We start from the raw sequence: 19,561 nt of genomic DNA on the forward strand, positions 1-19,561 counted from the left end.
TCATGGGAACATAGTCTTTTTTTATAAATTATAAATAAAGATCTGCTAACTGCCCAACTGAGGACACTTACTCGTCTGCGCACTTCAGTCCAAGTGCAATAAATACAGATCAAATGTTCACCATCCATATAATAACAAAGATCTGATCCAAAGCACATTTTTATTTCTGCAGGGTTACCTTGGATCGTGTCGTGTTTTGTTATATTATATATGGATGCATTGTTATTTAAAGGAAAACAAGGGACAGAGTTGAAAACAATTGTAATTGCCAGTTAGAACTCTTGAGGCAACTGGAGACACTGTCTGAAAAGTAGCACCTTAGCCAATATTGATGAATACTTTTTTTTCACAGCTTACAGTGCCTTTTATTTTACATCATTTTAGACTGTCTTCAGTTAGCTCTTAAAGTTCTGAAATAATTAAAATGGAAAATTTTAAAAAAGCCTACTGTCAGGGATTCAAAGTAATATCCAAAGCTTCTATTGACTTCAGTGGAAAATATAGGTGCTCTTTGGCTCTGGGAACACAGCATTTATATTTTGCTAGGTAATCATAAAGAAACGTATTGCATAGAGCTTCATGCCAGATTTCCCATTACGCTGCAGGAGTGTACTGACTGCAGAACAAAGAGCTCAGAAACCAAAAAGTGACAGTGAGTGTGGCAGGTCTCCCCTTTACCCCTCTCCCTTCCACGTACGCATTTTGATTTGATCTTTTATTACCTAACCATATACCACTTTTACACAGAAGCCCTGCCTAATGGAGAGCACCAGATGGATGACGTATAGCCAAAAAAGCAGTTTGTTTTGCATGCTTGTCATTGAGTACAGCTTTAATTTATTACATATCATTCATCTCGGTGTAAAATAAGTTTTGGCTTTTTTCTTTTTTTTTTTTCTAATAGACTTCCCCATGGTGCCCATTTTTGCAGGATCTGAGTGTATCAAAATCACTGAAGGTTTTACCTTCAGAAGTAGCCCTGGGAGTATGTTTGTCCCAAATTCACATGCATGGATTTAGGCACTTAATTTTAAGCACAGAAATCTCCCCTGGCTAGCATATATTCAGTACAGGAAAGTTGATGGCTCTGCAGAGCAAGTCAAAGTAAGCAATAATTAAGGGTGTAAGTGGAGTCCTTGGCATGTGCTGGTGGAGGCATCTGTCTCTTCCCCTGTTATCCTAGGGTTGTAAGGGACATTTGGGGACAAGAATACACCAGAGTCACAAAGAACCAAAATACCTAAGAGTCCACTAAGATGTTTTCTCAGGGAACTAGCTAGGCTAGTAGCAAATATTACTATCCCAAGCTGTTCTTCATCACTCATGAACTGGAGATTATCGTACTCAGGAGCTCCATCAGCAGCAGAGAGGCAGTGTGTGCTCCCTGCTCTGCCTTGGTGCCAAGCCAGCAGGTTAGCTCTAACTGCCTTTATTGCTGGTCTGCCTCAGAGCTTCGAACCACATTGAAGGCAGCCTGTGTCCTGTTGAATGGCAAAGCTCTGGGACAGTACTTCACTGTACCCAGAAGCTGAGCTTTTTCTTGCTGGCCATACCTTGCTGTCTTTACAAGCCACACTGCAGCATCCCCAGGCTACACGTAACTACAAGACAGAAGCAGAGATCCTCCCAATACTATTTAATGTATTGACTCTCCTGTTTCACCTCTTTCCTGCCTGAAAACTGATGAAGGAGGATCATGCAAGAGTTAAAAATGAAAAAAAAAAATCTGTAGACTTGTAACTTCTCCACTTTTGGGGCAAGAGTAAGGTTTCACTAGAGATTTTGTTTTATTATGGATGGGATGCGTCTCGTGTCATTTTAGATGGCAGTGAAGTAGATGCCTATGTCTAAGCCAGTCGTTTGAATGTTTCATCTAGTCAGTGGTAGGAAATGGGCACTTGGAGGTCGTGACTGATTTGACCTGTTTCAGATGCCTACCATAGCAAGTGATGATTCACAGCCTGGGAGTACTTATTTCTGTCTACTTGCTAGAGAGCCCTGATGACTAGCTTAGAGCTGGATGCCTGCACTTGAACATCTACAATTGGAGTGGACTCCTATTCTTCCTGACTTTGAGGTGCATCTGTCATATTTTCAGGCCCCTGCTCAACAGAGCACCAGGGCACATGCTTTTCTTTAAAGTGCTGCTTCCAGGCTTTGCTGTGGGGAGGTGGCATTGACCACTGACCTGCATGGCAGGCTGAAGTAGCTTTTTACGGGATATTTACAAACAATAGCAAAAAATATTCCACTATCTCCAGCTGTATGCTAGACAGCAAAAAATTCAGTGCAGATCCATTCAGCCAAATCAGAATTACAGAAGCAGGAATAAAAAAGGGGTGCCTAAAGTTAGCTCTTTAAAGCCCTGTTTAAACTCGTGCATACGGGTCCTCATTTCCAAAGTAGAGCATAGCTGTTTCTGTTACAGTTGCTGCATTTTTCACGTATCTTTGACAAGTTTTAAAAATCCTTTTTGCATCATTGAATTTAACCATATTACAGAAAGGTACTTTTTGCAACTTTAGGGGAATTTCTTGGAAAACCTCTGTACTGTCATCTATTACCATCAGTGATGGCACACATAAAAGAAGCTACACAGAGAAGAAGGGTGTTTTCTTCACAAAGGGCATCACAGTTTTTTTAAATGAGGTAGAAAGGAAGACTTTTCATGCTGTCTTCAGTTAAACTGGACAATGTTTTTTTTTTTTTCTGGAATGAATCTTCAACACTTCACCTAGAAAGGGGGAAAAGTCTTAGCTTTAGCTTCTGTATAAATGTTTGCACAATGTTAATTCTAGAGTTTGTGTGTGATCCCCTTTAATTGTCTTAAATTATCATAATAAAGGGAAGAACCACTGAATTTTTTACAAGAAAGACTGTGTGCAATTATGTATGGAGATTGAAGTAGTGGCTTAAATGTACAAAGTTCATTCAAATATGGAAGGAATGGATTTGGCTCAGCAAGTTTGAGATGGAACAGAGCTGTTTCTGGAAAGCCATTACAAGTGTCAGTCTGGAAACTGGCTATCTCTGTACCTGCTAAAGAGCTGCATTAACACCAGTTTCCACTGAATGATCTTTTGGCTTGTGCTGAAATTTCGGCTCGTGCTGAAACTGCACAGATTCGGGTTTAAAGAAGACCCTTCTGATGGCAAAGTAGGAGAGGGTGAAGCTACACTGACTTCAAGAAGGAAAAAAAGGGTAGAGCAGTTGAAAAGCATCTGCTGTATGGTTTTGAAAGCTGGGCTGATGTAAAAATTAAGGTCTTGGACTGATGTGAAAATTAAGACTGTCTCCTTGAAGCTTTTGGCAGCTGCCCTGAGAGCCCTGGTTGTCCACCTGCTTTCAGACTTTGCTCCAGCACCTGCCCAAGAGAGGTGCATTCCTAGAGAGGGCTCTGTGAGAAGGCACTGAAAATTTACAAACTGAGCTACAAAAGCAAAAGCAAGATCTGATAATGGAAAAGAGCTGTTGCACATCATGCACTTCTTCAGCTGCTTGAGCTGTACAGAACAGTTGCATCAACCCATTAAGTGACACTATTCCTTGCTTGGATGAGATGTTATACCTGGTTTCTATCCTGCTTATTTCTTACTCTCCTCCCTTAAGGCTAAGTTAAGACAGTTTATTTGCAAAGAATAGGTGGTTATGAGTGTTTTCTAGGCTGTGACTGTTTACTTTTACAGAATATAATTTTATTTCAGGGGTGGCCCTTCAGATTTCTTGGTACTCTTTAAAGAGTCAAGAGCTGCTTAGGGTGAATATCACCACTTTCTGCTGCTCCTGTACTGATGTCCACACAAATACCAAAGGAAAGGTGTCCAAGCCTAAGCCCTCAATCTGAAGGGGGCTCTGAATTTTAGATGTGTCCCTCACCCTAACAGTGAGCTGACTTGAAATCCTGTGTCTGAGTAGCTCCAGGCTTTCTGGGGTTTGAAAACTAACATCAGATCTGATATCTGGCCCAGCTTCTTAATGAAAATGGAAAATTGCATTTTGAGCCTCAGCCTTCCTGAAGGACAGCCTATGCCAAACCCAATGAGCTGGAGATAGAAACAAAGATTTGCAGGACACTGTGTCCCATCTCAGGCAGAGGTCAGCAGGAGTTCTGAGCAAAGTGGGACTGGCCCCTCTGGCTGGAAACTTCTTCATTTGCCTCTGAGCTCCTCGGCCACTGGGGTTTGAGACCTATGCAGGTGTGCAGTGGGGAGTGAGCCATTTGTTACGCTCAGAAGAGGATATTTGTGATGAGGGAAATCATGGGTTTTATATGCTCACATTTTTTGTTCCTTTCTTAAGGAAAAAGGAACCTTTAGAATGCCAAAATCTTGTCTTAATATTTCACAGAAGTAAGTATTTTATAAACACACATTGCAAATGGCACTATAAATTCTCCACTATGGAAAATTGCTATCTGGTTTGAAACTAGGCAGGATAAATAGAACTATAAAAGGTTACCTGGAGTAAACAGATAGGGTTTCCAAAACATACCACATGAGATAGATTGGAGCTCATAGTAATCTGTTTTCCATGCTTAACATACGCTCAGCATCAGCTGAACTCTGTAACTGAGCTGCCATCTCTATCAATCCTGTTCCTAGATGTCATGGCCCTGTTAATGAAATCTGGAAGTGAAATTGTAAATGGATTCAGTGAATGGTAGATGTCAGCCATTGCGTGATGGGCAATCATCAATCATCTACTGTCAGTTATTTCTGTCTCAGTGAGTAAGCCTTTATTTAAAGCATAAAGTAAGAATGTTGCCAGACCACAGGAACAAGCCCTGAGCTGTTTGCAGGTGCTGCTGTTCACAGCTGCCAATTAAACCCCTGACATTTCCATAATGGCCAAGAGGCAAAGCATATGCACTTGATATAAACATTTTTGTAAAAATTAATCTCAGTTTATCAATACTTCACTTTTTTTTTTTTTTTCAGGGCAACATACAATATCCTACTTGGCCTATTGTTTGTTTGCTGTAGAAAGAGAGAAATATGAGTTGGAAGGCAGCCAGGGCGTTCATTTCCCCAGGATATACAGTAGATTCCAGTGGCTCATTTCAACCCTTAATTGGGGAGGGAAAGCACAGTAGTGAGGAATCCCACCTTCAGAAAATGTTGTGTGTGCCCTTGCCCCCCAGCCATGCGCACGTGCTCAACTCCATTGCTTCACATCACGAACTGGCCCTTAGCTCAGTAAAACTGTAATGCTTGGTCTGGCAAATGCTGTTCCTGAAGTTACCCAACCCATTGTGGTTCTTTGCTGCTATACCAAAATTTTGCCTTACCTGGATTTTTATACAGATCTCTGGGCGCATTACTTCTGGCTGGTCCTTTTCATTACCCCTCCACTATCTGAAAAAGAATCCAAAATACCAAAAACTAAAAATGAGCACTTTTTAATATACACATTATTTTCTTTGGGGCAGGAAAAAAAAAAATATTGTCAACTCAACTTAGTAAAGGCATTCATCTGTACTGCTGCAAATTTATATATGTATTTCATGAAATTGCCAGTGACGAGCTAGCATTTTTTTTTTTTTCAGAGAAAATATTTTCATGGAAAAAAAATTTATATATTTCTACAGAAAAATAAACTGCCTAGTATTGCCACCTGACATTTATAGTTTGGAGGACATAAAACTTTTCAGAGGTCTCTTTATTTTTTGCTCTCAGCTGCTTATAGTTCTTCAGGGGTATACTGATCTATAAGTAAATATGGAACAAGAAAGGGCTGCATTCACATTTTCAAGGAGATTTCATCATATGCTGATTGCTCTACCCCATTTTGCTGCAAAGTCTAGACAAGACAGAACACTGAGTGGGAAACTGGATAGCACTGGGGCATTTTAAAGTTGTCTTCTTCACTCTTCATGGTACTGAGGAAGATCACATAAGTCAGCCATCAATTTGAAGTGTGTTTTCATGTGTCGTACTATCTGGTTCTAAAATTAAGCGCTATTGGATGAAATTAATTTCTGAAACTTACAGAATTCTGTTAACATGATATATTTTGAGTTGGTGTTAGAGGTCTTGCTGGCATGTGTGCATTAAATGAGATGTGATTTTTTGCCAGATAGCTGTGCCGGTGTAAGTGGTAATTGTCAGATGCAGATATACTAGTGCAGCTTTTATTAGCATAGCTTATGTTACTTCACCTAACTGAAGTAAGCCATCCTGCCTTAAGCACTTCCCTGGCAGTGGACGTGTATCTATACTGAGCTGTTTCCTATCTATCAATGTATCTGAAAGTTTCAAGTATAGATCGATCTTTGCTCAATTTTCTGTTTCTTTTGCCCATGTAGGTGCCTCGTGAAGTTCCACGTTGCTTCAGATTTCAGGGCTAGATGTTGCTTCAGATACCCAGGACCCATTTTGAATTCAGCTAATTTAGGTAATTTTCTAACATGTTTCTTAAGTTTTTTTAATGCATTTTTTCATTGAAAACCATTAGAAGTGTTTGAGATCCATGAAAATGTAGCCTTTAGATATTAAAAAAAGAATGTTAAAATCTAAGTAATGCTGCTGATTCGGTCTCTTTAGAACTTGAAGGACCATACTGGCTGAGTTACCCAGGGTAGTCAACTAATCCCACATGTATCACCTGTTTACTTTATTTTAAACAAAAAGTGTTACAAAAGGCTGGCTTAACAAAGTTAAAAAGCAAAAATCTCACAAAAGTTTCAGCATCAAATGCTTCTCTGTAGCATATGTTTGTGGCCATAAAGTAGTTTCTTGGGTTCCAGATGACTCGGTATTCATCATCACCCAAGATGACCATCTAATTTGTGTATCTGCATGTAAGCAGAAATAACTGCTGCATTCAGTGAGGTCATGCTGCAGTGCTATTACCTCTGACTTGGCCCCTCTGCACTGAGCTAAAAGGCAAAGGTAAAAGGTAACTAACCCCCATTAGGCTCAGTTCCTGTGCTCTTGTAGATGTTGCAACAATAATAACAATATTGCTCTGAGTATGTCCACATGACAATGTAGAAATGCCCAAGCTAGCTGTAAATGAACCATTGTGGGTACTGGATGCAGTCAAGATGAGACAGTAGAGAACACCAAGAGGACTAATTTACCCTGCTTTTTGGCAGTGTTAGCTCCATATGGGGTAATTTATCCTGCCAGAAAGCAGGCTCATTTATGGCTAGTCTGAGTACCTCTTCACTATACTAGAATTTGCAGTGTAGATGTACTTTCTATTAAGGGGACAAGTGTGTGATTGTATTAAGTAAAAATATGGAGGTTGGGATTTTGAAGGCATCTAAGGGCTTCTTTCGAAGGTGGTTTAAGAGGTTACCACCTCCAGCGATCTGCTTCGCAACTTCTGCTGAGGATAACTTTCCCCATGAATCAGCATGTGGGATCACAAGCCCACCTAAGAGCCTCTTGAGTTTACAGAACAATATTCTAGCTTAAATCACTGAAGAGGATGTGCTTGCATTAAGACACTAAATGATGAACTGAAACAGAGCAGTTATATCTATTGATATGGCAGAAACAGGCAGACAGCTTGGGTGATAATGCTCCATATTGCTCATTTTACGGAGCCCAAAGAGAACTGGGTGCCAGGTCCCGTGGAAATGTCTTTCTGCTTCAGAATGCAATAGGGGTTAGGTATTTCTTCTCAAATACTTTCAAAAAAAAAGCTGTTAGCAATATTTGTCTTTTTAGGATTGCGTAGATCCAAATGTTGCTTATCTAGTCACCTACTGTAGTGTGATCCAGCTAAAGAAGCTAAAGCACAAACCTAGCTTTCCAGCATGACACCAGTGAGATTTCTCAGGTGCTTAAAGCTAAAGATATTTTTAAATTGAGATTTGTTTGTTCAAGGTTTACCTCCATTTACTTCAGGGTAGTTAATACATGTTAACACTTCTGGTGCAAAGGGAGACTAGCATGTAGAGAAGGATTTGGCATTCAAGAAAGCAAACAAGTACCGGTAGCTGTTCTTACTTCTGCTGCAGTCACATACAATGAGCTCCAGGCCTGACTCTTGCTTCCCTGCTTCAGGGGCTGCCCAGCTATGATCTAGTGTGCTGACCTTACTAGCCACATAATGACTTTCATGCTGCTGAATCCCATCAGGAACTTCATGTCTCTTGTGGTCGTCTTCATCCATGGCTAACTTGTATTATCATTGGCATGCTTAAAATTGTGATGTTATGTTTCACATGTTTTTAAAGCTGAAACACACAAGCTCTTTTATTTCTCTTCTGCCTAGTAGGATTATTTCAGCTCCACACATGCAAAACCTCATATTATGCAAGAAATTAATCATATCAGAGTAAAGTAGCTACTGAAAAATTGCCAAGCACCATAAACATTGGTCAAAATGCAGGCCAACCATTTGCACAGCAAGTAATTGAAGCTAGAGGTTCATTGGAGCGATGTGTAACTTTTCATTACGAATTAGAAAGCTTTTCAAACATAAAATGATATCTGAGAAGACTGCACTACCTAAAAGGTTTCAGTAAACACTGAAAAAAAGTGTTAAAATATGCTGGAGAGATCAATCATGCTTTATGGTTACTTGCTCCACGTAGTTTCACACAATTCTCTGATAAACAATGTCCCACACACTCTGCCCAGACCCGTTATTTTCTTCAGCGCCAAAGCATCAAGGGCCAGATCCTCATTTGGTTTAAGTCAGCAGAGCTCTGCTGAGGTTGACTGCTTGCCATTGATTTATGCCAGCTGAAGATCTGGCCTGAAGAGTGACAAAAATGTAATTTTATGTTTTATTTATGGGTGTAAAACAATAGTCCTAAAGGAAGCAGATGTTCCATGTCGAGGGAGGAGGTTTATGAAATGCAATTCCAGACACAAAACCTAATCTCTGTGGTCAGGGAAGGCATGAGGCCTGTTTTACATGATGAACTTTAATTGAAATCTTGCTCTTTTGTGTTCATTAATTTCTTCTATTTGGGATCTGACAAGCATTGTTTAAATTACTTACCAGCTGCCAGACACCTTAAAAAACAATAGATACTTGTCTTAGACACCTGGAGAAGGTTGTACAATCTTCGCTTGTCTTCCCAATACCTGCTGAAATGGTATTAATTTGGTACCACATATTTTTAATTAAATGGTCACTTCAGTAAAGAAATTTCCATCTGTTTCAGATGGAGCTGTGGGGAGAAAGATCATTCAGTTTTTATGGAGGGTTTTGCAATTGTAAAATGTCTGGGTTTTTCCAATTTGGAATGAAACCCAAAGCATTTTGAAATTCTCTCAAAAAGAGAAGGGAGTGTCTGCCTCTAAGTCTCAGGCCCCAGACCTCTTATTGTCCCCAGTGCCGAAACTATTCCCTTTGTGGACCATCTTCCCTCTGTAGATCCTAGAGTAGGAGTTCATTGGCTGCTCTAAAGCAGTTGCCAAAAATTGAAGTTAGGGAGCTGAAAGGAAATCATTGGTAATAGCCTGCTTGCAGGAATGCCACAGTTTTTGAAGCACTCTTCATCATGTTTTCTTTCAACGAGCTGACATTTTTGACTCCCATGCCACTGCACCCACCCTAAGAAGGAGAGAGCATTCAGTGATATGCCTTCTCCATGGCTTTATATGGCACAGGCACATACCATGGTGAGAATGGAGCTCTTCAGAGGCACAAAGCAATAGTCAGCTGAGCAGCGCTGATTCACATGAGATGAATTTTGGACCAAAAAGTGCAAGGATGAGATTTTCTCCCTGACCTCCTGTGTTCCTCCCGACACCCTCACGGTCAAGTACAGTACATGGACAGCTGGAGAACAAGCTGTGCTTATCAGAGGCCAACAGTGACATCTAAATTGCAGCTTCAGAAAAAGAGGATAAGTGGAGCAAAATTGGAAGTGAGTATTCCCGTATTCTGTTAAGAGTAAAAGAGAGAAACAAAAATACAGATTGAGGAGGGCTGTGTATGAAGAACAGAATGGAGCAGGAGCTAACTCTCTTATCTCAATTTAGCTGGAAATCCCAATTTCAAAGTGTGATTTTGTCCTGAAGCAGGCTGAGCATAAGAAATTTGAAATTCTCCATCAACCAAAATCAGAAACAGAAACCTAAGGCTAAACTGCAAATGGGATGCAGGGAACACTGAAACATTTCATTCATGTTTCAGCATAATTTTTTGTTAATTCATTTTAGAAATCTGGTGCATCTTCATTGTAATGCTTTTCAACACAAACAGCTGCAACAAACACAACTTTCCATTCTAAAAACATCAAAGTGGGAGCTTCCAAGGTTATAAAAATGCTTAATTTTTGTTAGCCTCCCTGGGTAAGGAGTTAGTGGCATAAGTTTTTCAGAACAGCTTTATTTTGTTAGACATGACATTTGTTCCCTTTCAAAGCCACTCTGAACAACGTTTCCAGTTGCACGTTTCCCAAGGCATGACTCACATCATGTGATGGGAGATGTCTTCACAGCCACACCAGTCCTTCTAGACTCCCTTATAAGTCTCCCAGTAGAGAAACAGGCACTTTAGGACACAGTCTGAGCTGTTTTAAACCTCTGCTTTAGGATGACGTAAATTAGGCCCTGGAACTGTCTTTTTTTTCCCCTATCAGCTGAAAGGTAGTCTATGGGGACTAATGCCAAGGATCAAATGAATCCCACCCAAATGTTCTTGTCTGTGGGGATAGATGCTGTAGTATACTGTGGTAAAGCAGTTCACATCTCTAGACACCATATGTAGGCAAGTGAGAGAAAGGTTTATGTATTGGAATGAAGTCACAGAAGAGTAATAAAATGCTCAAAAAATTGGAAGGGCTTAGTTAGAAGAAAGTATGAAAGCACCTAAGTATGTACAAACGCAAAGCGCAGGAGGAATATGTTACATGTTTATTTACCACTTGAAATATGAAAACACAACTGAAGGAGAATAAAAATCAAGGTTTTCCAAGGAAACAACATAAAGAAGGTGGTTGTGATAAAGGGGAGAATAATTTTCTTATCAGATGATCTGTTTAGTCTGGGGAGTAGTTTTCAGGAGAAGCAGTAGCCTCAGAGTTTGAGTCACTTCATACCAGAGCTTGGAAATTCACAACAGAGATCACTCCTGTCTGGGCAGGGAATGAAAAAATAGGGTCTACTGATCTTATCCAGCCCTCACTTCATTCAGCAGGAATCTTTTCCACTGACTCAAGCAGAATTTGGATCAGACCCTTTTTTACCTCCTATGTTGATGGCTGTCTGAAAAGACTTAGGAAAAGACACAAGGTAGAGCCCAAGTATGACACCAAGAATGGCTTTTTTTGGGCTGCTACAAGGAAAAATGCAAGTCTCAGAAAATTACGAAGCAGGCTGCTGGCAAATCAGAGGGACTGGTTTACATCTGGGAGCTGAGTCAAGGTCTAAAATGTCTTCATGGAATTAAATGACATTGAGCTTGGATGTTGCCAATTCCCTTAAAACTGTAAGGAAACACTTCTCAAACAGCAGCTATAAGGACAGAGTCATCACTTGGCAAGTTTTGCTTTTGCCACAGCAGGGGAATAGCTCTCCATATAGAGCTTATTTTATTTATATGCCCAGTATTTGGGAGAGGTTTTGTTGTGGATAACAAAAGATAGCTACATTTTATATCTGATTCAAAAGAAAACAATAATAATAGAAGTGGGGTAACATTTTTGTATATGCCTGAGTGATTCCCTTTGCCTGTTTTCAACCTACCTAACAGCAAACCTCACTTCATTCTACACTGCTCTAATTAATTTGACAGGACTGGAAACTTGCTCTTCCTGTTCACACTTATTATTCATCTCTTCAGAATGCCCTGTAGGGAGTACGAAGCACAGTAAAGCAGTATTTACCAAATCCCTCAATGCTAAATACACCTTTTAAGCTGACTCTGCACAACGCCAGCAGTGAGAAGATCTGACTAAAGGGCAGCCAAAGAAAAACAAGATTTTCCAGAGCATTGTCTCTTTACACATGGCTAGCAAGTCTTAGGGAAGGAAACTATGTCTTTTTGCCCCCCTTCAAGTTCTACAGTAGGCTCTGGGGATCCCAATTTAGTCCTCCTGTATCTAAAAGCTTTGCTGTAGCCAAAGCAAATGACAGAGTGATCATACTCAATAAGATATGATGTTAGTTCACAAGAGCCACTGGGTAATTTCATACAGGCGTATCTTTTAACCTTTCATCACCCAAATTAGAAACATCATAACACAACATAAAACACATCTGAAAAATCCATCGGAGACAGGAACTCAGAAACATGCAAGTAGACATAAGCGTTTTGAGAATTAGAAAGTGTTTTGAGAAAACACTGAAATTGAATGTTAGGTTTCCTTTTTTAAAATTCTCATTGCAGAAAGGGACCTTTTACAAACACATGAGGTGATTAAGGAATTTTAAAAGTGAAACACGCTTATTTGCACACACTAGGGAAGTAACTCAGACATTTCATATTTTAAAGGTGAAAGATCAATGAAAGAGATTTTCAGCAGCAAGTTACCAGTTGGGTCCCCGACTCTAATCACCAGCTCCCTTTGCACCTTCATGCCTCCGTAAATCTCACCTTACGTGAAGCTAAAGGTTAAGTTTTCAAAGTATCTGAGAAAATTTCTACACAGCATAGGGCAGCACTCTGCAAATATACCCACATCAACCCTAAATGAACTAACTCAAACACTGAAAGGGAGAGAATCATAGTAGTAGGGGAGGTTTTCCAGCTTTTTGCTCTTAACCTCCAAATGTTGCTTTGTGTGACATTCAGCCAGAGTTAGATGTCACGGTATGCAAGTCACTTTTGGGGACTTGAAGCCAATTTTCAAAGACATGTAAGGAAATGGATAGGCATTCAGGGGGATTTTTCAAGCCGCCTGGGAAAATGGAAACTGAGTAACTGCGCATAGGTGCTTTTGGAAATTAAATACTTTAAACTTTTCAAAAATCTGAGAATTAGATTCCTGACCTGCTTCTGAAAAATTTATGTTGAGTCATTTTTCCTAGATCCTGAACCTCCTTATTCATGTTGGAGAGTAGCAAATCCCAACATGTTTCATGGACAAGCATGCACACATACACACAGAGGCTTCCTTATTCCTTTTAGTCTTAGCTTTTCTCCATTTATCCACTTGTTGACCTATGGAAAATTTAATCCTGATTCCTTTCGCAGTCACAGAGGTCTTACACCAATGTTCCATTGTTCATCTCTGTAGGAGTATTTGGGTTTTACAGTAATGCACTTTTCTGGCCTTGATGCAAAGTCTAATGAAGACAAACAGGAGACTCACGCCAGTTCAGCTTGGTTTTGGATCAGACCCTAATAAAGGGAGGAATTGGGCTCGTTGAATTACAGATAGAATAACAGCTCAACTTCTTCAGGCGTAGCTCCTCTCTGAATTGCCGTAGAGGGAAACCCACTCTAAACAGATTGAATCTGGAATAAAACCTTGGATAATTGGGAGTAGAATGGGTCTACTGACTTCAAGGGGAACTACTGCATGAAAAAAAGGTGTGCTGGCATTGGCCTTTGCTGTGTTACATAAGAAAGATGGTTCTTGAAACTAATTAATCCTTGAAAAGATCAGCTGACCCATCTCATTGTTAGCAATACATTTTAAATTATTCATTTTAGTCAAGCATCATTTGAACACAAGTCAATTTGCAATTTCATTAGAGTACAGAAAAGGCCTGGGGTCTATTCCTGGTAAAAAGGAAAAAATCTCTGGCAAAATTTCATAAAGGATGTTAATCCTCTAATTAATTTTATGTATCAAGCAAGAATTAATGTGTCCTGCTATTTAAGCAGAAGTCATCTTGCCAAGAAGTGCATTTTGTCATACCTTCCCCTCCAGGAAAACCTCTTTACAAGCTTTGTGGCAAAATACCCTGGCAACTAATGACTAGCTTTGAAGCAACATTCACAGACCATTTGCTTTGATGACATTTGGAGCTTTTTCTCCCCACACCCCCCCACCTCCCCCACCACCCCCGAAGTCTATTGTAAGTGTAGTGCTCTCACTGCACTGCCTTTGAAAACTAATCAATAAAGTAAGATTTGTCAGGTTGCATCTGAGGAGTATCACATCTTTTAACTCCTTTCTTGGTTGATTTGCTGTACACATTTTTAAACTAAACCTTATGAACAGACTTGAGTATGTTATACTTACCATATTCACAGGCACACAAGTGTGACGCCTTTCTTTTTCTCCCTTATATTAACTTCAAAAGCTCAAAACCTATGCCAGTTAACCTTCCATAAAACTGACATTATATGGTCATCATACATAATCAAATGATGGATTGCATGTCAAAAAATCACAAATAGCAAATGCGTACCCTCGTTACAACTATAAGAATTATGGTATTGCAAAAATGGAAAAAGTGACTTCACCCCACGCCAAAGAACTCTGAAGAAAACACATCCATGTTAGTAAATACTGAAACAAATTTTGAATAGCTCACTAGCATCAGTATAAATCTTAGAGTGAGGCAATCCATACTCACGGCGATGGATGGAGATCAGAATATGGGCCAGAGTTTCATCTTTATTGTAACTCTTGACTTTCCTTAATCAATGCTAAAATCTTTAGGTCTGATTTCTCATTTCAATGGCTTTGTGTAATGTGTCTCAACCGTACCTCATCTAATTTAATAAAATGCAAGCTAAGGAAGTACTTAAGTTACTTATCAAGGGTTTCAGATGACACATTATTATTGTACTCAAAAGTCAATATTTGCTAATCATGTTAGTACAGGAACTCATCCAGGGCTACAATTCTTGAATTGCAAAGGCATTTAAGATTAATTAAACCTATCTCCTCCTCACCTGACACATACACACACAGCACCCCTCCTCCACCCCTCTTCTGAAATGGACAAGTCAGTGTCTGCATAAGAAAAAACCTGTCTAGTCCACAGCTTATAAGTTTTCTCAGCTTTCTGCCTCCACTGTTGGTCTGTCATTCAGAGCCTGACTTCAGGCATTGGGGTAGCTCACGTTCAGCATGTTGGGATTGTGCCCTTTGTCTTTGACACGGCTATGATACCAAACCAATCAATTGTATTATACCTGTGATCTTTGCACAAGACTGTGGTTGAAATCAGGGGAGAGCTCACGCTGAGCAAAAGCAGAGCCAATCTGGGCAGTGTGATGCAAGTTGAGAAAGCCTGATTGCTCATTTTGTTTCAGTTGGGATTGCTCATCTAACAGGCTCACGCTTCAAAGGTACTGAGGTGTTGAGCAAGCCTTATTCCACACAGTGGCAGAAGAGCAGTGAGTTTACACTGTATTATTCATTCTAATTTTTCTTTTATCATACATAATGGGAACAGTTAAAAAACGATCTATGTCTTTCTTTCTCTCTTTTAAAGCTGTTGATGATTTTGGCATGTCTAACATGCAAAGATTTAGTGCATTTCCTAGGGCTAGGTACAATGTGAGCAGGTGATGTGCAAGCTTCCACATGCAGAGCTGCCAGTGCACTTTTAGGCTGGATTTGCAACCCTTCTGCTATGCCAGCCTTGGTCTCCTCTGAGCATACCGTTAGCTGCTCAGAGGCAATGTCTGTGTCTGTACATGCGCATATGATAAGCGATGTTGTGACTTCCTGATATGATCATATATTTATTCAGAACCTGGCTTAGAATGAGATACAGATTTGCCTTGAAGCAGGAATCTCTTAGGGGCTTAAATGTGGTTTACCTGCTACCCAGCATATATTATTGTAGTTTGTATATTATTGTGGTTTTCCCTTACTCCTTTAAGCCATTATTATACTGGTCTGAACAGTGTAGATTAAATGTTTATATGAAAATAATAGAGCAGAGTGAAGAATTGGAATCAGTCACATTAGCAGAGATTCTGATCTACATAAAACTCAGGCAGAACACAACAGCGATGCTATCTGCACTGGATTAGCCCAGATTTACACTCATAAATGGGACAGCAGTATTGGAAACCACAGGTCTGATTCACCGTAGAGTTACTTCTAAAATTGGTGTATTGCAGAGGCTTATAAAGTGGGAGGGGTTCGCTGTTATCAGGAGATTGAATCGATATTGTGTATTAAATTGTACAGCGATTGCATGGGTTTTGATCTAGGCATGTGTAACATTAAAAAGCAAATTAAAAAAAAATAACTGTTTTGAGTACTGCGGTATCCAGTCTGCTTACATCTCAGATCAACCCAGTATTAAGTAAAATACTCAGATGCATATTTTACAAAATCAAAATGACATGTTCTGTTTGATATTCCAATTACTGTTGAACTATTAATCTGAATGTGCTAATAGTGGCTGTCGTATAAGTCTAGCATCTGAAAGCCTCTAAGCAGTAATCCACTATCCTCAGGTTCTTTTTTGGTATTAATTCAATTTAAAATATGAGACAATTTACCCTTTAAAGTCACCCCCCCCCTTTTTTTTTAATTAAACATTATTTTATGCATGTCTTAACATACTAATTGATTCATTTAGACCTGCCACACACTGGCTGAGTTACTAATCCCTTTTATTTATTTATTTTTCTTTAAATCAATAATGATGCCATTTTTAGCGTGCTTTGGAACTATTCAAAATCTCAGCTACTTCTCTGTGTGTGTATCTATTTGCCTCAGTCAATTGTTAGGACAGGGAATGTCACACTTACCTTTACTGGTCTATGCAAACTCAATTTGATAATCTTAGCTCATCTCCCAGAGGAGCGCGTACCCATGTCACAAATGTCACCTTTGAAACTGGCACTAATTGGCATTCATGTTGGAAGTCTCAGTGGAATGGCCATAGACACAAGGTGAAATTTTGGCTCTGTTGAAGGCAACAGGAGTTTTGTCATTGACTTTAATAGGGTCAGGACTTCTTCCAGAGACTGAATTGTCTCTCATACAGATGTTCATACTGGGCTGGGAGCTTCAAACCCTCTGTGTTTGCTTATGACTAATAAAATGTGTTTTTCTGCTAAACTTTATCTTTCCCCTGCCAGGATCTAGTCCTCTTTTTACAGGACAGAGTGAATAAGCCCAGATAAGACCTTCAGCTTTCTCTTGTACTGTCTTCCCCAAACCCTAGCTCCCTTCCTTCTCTTTATACTTGATCATAATGTCTTTCCAGGCCCAGTGCAAGTTCTCTGTCTTCTGTTGTCGTCTGATTCTTCTTCTGTTCTTGTGTATTTTTAACCACTCTGTTTTCTGGAGTCTGTGCCTTCAAGCATGCTCTTGCTCTTGAAAAAAATGAAATCCCTTTAATTCAGTCTGCCTTTTTAACAACCCACTGATTTCCTCATGTCTCTTGTCTCCACATTCTGTGAAGCTGCTGTTTGTTCCCACTTCTAACTAGCTTCTCTGTCTCTGATTTTTAATGGACAGGCTTCTCCAGCTCCTGTATTTGGCTTAATCTGAGGACAGTCTTTGCCCTTCTCTTTCCTGATCTCTCCCTCCCAACACTTGGCTTCTGTAATCCTCTCTTCTTCTCATTCCCGATTTGCTTTGGAGATGCCTCCTGCCTGACAGCTCCTTTATTTTTTTGTGCCTCCCTTTGCCATTTGGTCTCCCCATTGCCTTGCAGAGGTATCCATGTGAGAATCCTCGGTGTGCTTGCCCTTCTCTGCCAGTCACTCTCCTTCTCTGCCAGTAATGCTCTTGTCTGGACTTTCATAACCATCTGCTTCTGCACATCCAGCTGCCACATCAGTATTGGCTTGACTTCTTAAGGTTAGTTATTTACCACTTCTTCCTGATTTTTAGATCCTCATCTCCTCTATCAGTTGTTACACTTGCTGTCTCCTAGACCACCTTTTCTCCCATCTTGCTGCCCCTTCTCCTGCCATTGATTGTCTTCCCTATCATGGTGGCAATCATGATTTTTTTCATCAACACAAGCTAAAAATGTTATGATCATCTCTGTTCTTGATGGATGATGTTGGCAAGATCTCCCTGCTTCCTCCCTTCCATTTAAAATGCGGCTTGCCAATGCCACCTTGTCTCTACCAGCCAGCAGCTTCCTTGATTTTCTACTGCCTGCTATAAGAAATTCAAGCCATTAAAATACCCGTAAAATCTATTGCTTGAAGATCTGCTGCCATTAATCTTCCACTCTATTTAGCTGACTACTTCTTCCATTCTTCTCTTTTACAGGTTTCCTCTGTCCCCTTTTTTCCTCTTTGCACTTTCTGCTGTGCTGCTCCATAGATAAGGAAGCATTTTTTTGTCATCCATGAGCAATTTTTTCTTTTGCTTCCTGAAATCTTCTGTTAAAACTCACCTCTAAACTTTCAGCTCTCCCTTTCTCTCAGTCAAGCAGAGGCTTTAATGCACTAGAAGACAAAAACTGTGATACTGGCCATAGTGCCGTTAATACAACCTCTTCTCTCATGCCCAGGCACAGCCCTAGTTAAGTCAGTTAATGTCCACCATGTTACCTGGAGCCTGTGGAGATGGTAGACAGGAGTGATTGGTACTTGTGTTTGTAATGCATGAAAGGTGCTCAGTGTGCTACAGTACATTGTTGTTAAGAATGTAGAATAATCGCTATACTGAGAAATGAAATAATTGCATTTAGGGAAAAAAATGAAGAAAATGGTGAATACCTTGAAGCCTGGAGCAAAGCTGAAAGCAGGAGTTGCAAATTGTACAACTCCTATTATCTTGCATTGAAACACACTGGCTACTGTTTTGAAAGATTTCCACTACAAGTTAGGTAGGGAGTTCTTGGTACACACAATCACTTGTTACTCAGAAAGCACTGCTACACAGAACTTCAAGTTTTATTGGGTGAGTTTTTATGGCTAAGGCTATGTAGGAGTTAGAATGAGGTTATCTCAGTGAGTTTTACAGAGCAGGGTGAATTGTTTGCATAGGTTTTTATTTCATTCTGCAAAGTTCCCCCAGCCAACCTAAAAGGAGTGCTGGAGGAGTGTGACAACTAAACTCCCTAGGACAGAAATAAAATACTTCTGTGTGTGGACCATTAAGTGAGATTATTAGAAATATTCCCTCTGACAAAGGGAGAGTATATAATGCCACACAGTGCTACAAAATGTTTCATTCTTTAGTATCATGATCTAGAGTCTGTGTAGGCCTTGACTCAAGAGTCTGGATGTGCTGCAGACAGGTGAGTCATTTTCCAGTTCATACAGGGCTGCCCTTGATTTTATGAACTTCAAGTCAGACCAATATATCCTCTGTTCTGCAAATTACTCTCTTTTTGTGTCAGGACCATGATATGGTTTGGACAAGATCTAGAGCTGAAGGCTTTCAGTGGTGAGAGTTACAGAAAAATGAATGGAAGGATCCAGATCTAGATCTCATGTATCCACATGCCACAACCTTTATGATGACCAAAACTCCCCCACTAGAGGAAACCAGATTAAATTAAATGCTTGGGGTCACTGCATGATCTCCCTGTCTCACTTTTTTTGTCCTGTAACCCATGTATTGTGCTGATCCATTTTTCTTAGAGTGTGATAGAAAATGTTTTTCTTTGGAAACTCTACAGTTCTGAGCCAGCTTTGACCTCTGACTCAGTTCAAGGCTTCTCTGCAGTCTAGAAAATCTGAAGGTGACCACCATCCCCCACTGTGGCTCTGTGGCACGAAGTCTTGTCTTCTCCTTTCCCACAGCTGTCTGTGT

At 40.0% G+C, this 19,561-nt stretch overlaps 1 protein-coding gene and 1 long non-coding RNA gene across 7 annotated transcripts in view; one reads left to right on the forward strand and one right to left on the reverse strand.

Annotated features, from left to right (window-relative positions):
• The window catches only part of LOC142034393 (uncharacterized), a 471,960-nt gene that overhangs the window by 209,118 nt on the left and 243,281 nt on the right, over window positions 1-19,561 (forward strand). The window contains exon 3 of the long non-coding RNA XR_012651641.1: window positions 6,305-6,393. This is a non-coding gene — a long non-coding RNA (uncharacterized LOC142034393). The remainder of the gene's footprint in view (window positions 1-6,304; window positions 6,394-19,561) is intronic.
• The window catches only part of ETAA1 (ETAA1 activator of ATR kinase), a 55,065-nt gene that overhangs the window by 17,196 nt on the left and 18,308 nt on the right, over window positions 1-19,561 (reverse strand). For 5 of the 6 annotated variants that reach the window (XR_012651639.1, XR_012651638.1, XR_012651630.1 and 2 more), the window contains one exon: window positions 5,288-5,354. The gene's annotated coding sequence lies outside the window, so the exon portion shown is untranslated. Of the gene's footprint in view, window positions 1-835; window positions 2,735-5,287; window positions 5,355-19,561 lie in introns of those variants that run through there. The other variant, XR_012651635.1, reaches the window with a different exon arrangement.

Source organism: Buteo buteo, chromosome 9 (genome assembly GCF_964188355.1).
Source record: "Buteo buteo chromosome 9, bButBut1.hap1.1, whole genome shotgun sequence".
Lineage (NCBI taxonomy): Eukaryota > Metazoa > Chordata > Aves > Accipitriformes > Accipitridae > Buteo > Buteo buteo.